Raw genomic sequence first — 1,369 nt, forward strand, 5'->3', positions numbered from 1 at the left:
TGCGGGCAAGGGATCGGCTCGTAGTTCACCCATTTTCTCTCTTGTATTTTTTTCTGTACGCGCGAGTGGGCCGGCCCAATACAACGCAGGTCGAGGAATACCTTCAGCGAAAGTTGCCCACTCGCGTCGATTAAAGCGAAAGCACTGATTGAGAAGAGTACTCATTGCAAAGATTATTCCCATCTTTCATGTTGCGACAAGTGACGCGCAATCTGAAAGTTTTTTTTTTCGTAGATCCTTTTATTCAAAACGTTTTATCTCTTAAACCATGCGTCCAAATCTCGAACTGTTTGCATCATTGGATTCCTCACGCCGAGATCTTTAAAACTAGATCCCATATTGATAGATTTTGACGAACCTTAGAGGCGACGGGTTCGGCTCATAGCATCCTGCAGCAGCAACTCGACGCGGCCGGGAGGTGCGCAAGTTGTTCGGTCTTTTGACCCAACAGAAATCATGTACTATTTATGATTATTCTTTTGGGTGCGTTTAGGACACATCTAGATGAGACATAATTATGTCACATCTAACTTTTTTAGAAAATATTTAACATTTTTAGAGCATTTCTAAATCCCGTTCCACCTCCTGTTCGTTGTTTGTTGTCGCTTTGGGCTGGGCCTTTGACGTGAACGTTAACATTAGCGGAAAATCCTTCCATTATTCATCTAGACTGGGATTGAACCCACGCTGGTTGCCACCCGAGCTAAGCTCGGTTAACATGCTGGGCTTAACTGGATTAGTACAAGTTTGCACCCAATAAACGACAGTCTCGTGGCGCATGCACCATGCACGTTTCCTTTAGGTTTGACCAACGTGGGTCAACGCCCCTTTAGGTCAGCTTTCCCCGTTTGTGAACGTGAAAAATGTTCCTGGATTTTTTATGTATATATAAATGTTTGAGATTTTTTTTACAGTAAGTATCAATTTACAAATATTTACCAATTCCAACCCATTGTGAATTTAAAAATGTTCACAAAATGGTCACAAATTTGTAAGAAATATTCAAGAAAAATGCGACTCCCAGATACATGTCTAGGGTCGAGTTTCATCTGGGACAAAAAACGCCAGCCCCCAGTTGCGTGTTAGGGTGGACTTGCATCTGGGACAAAAATGGGTCACCCCTTAGTTGTGTATCATATTGAGTGTAGAGTTATAACTCTTTTTTTTGCGGCAGTGTAGAGTTATAACTCGGGAAAATCGGTCAGGCCCCTAGTTTCGTATTGAGGGTGGACTTGCAGCTCAGACAAAAAAAAAGTTGACCCCAATTGCATGTCAGGGGTGTAGTTCGACATGCAGGTAGAACCAAAAATGGGTTCGGCCCTAGTTACGCGTTAATGGTGGACTTGCAGTTGGAACAAGAAAAAAGGCG

The sequence above is a fragment of the Triticum dicoccoides genome, chromosome 5A, assembly GCF_002162155.2.
Source record: "Triticum dicoccoides isolate Atlit2015 ecotype Zavitan chromosome 5A, WEW_v2.0, whole genome shotgun sequence".
Taxonomy (NCBI): Eukaryota; Viridiplantae; Streptophyta; class Magnoliopsida; order Poales; family Poaceae; genus Triticum; species Triticum dicoccoides.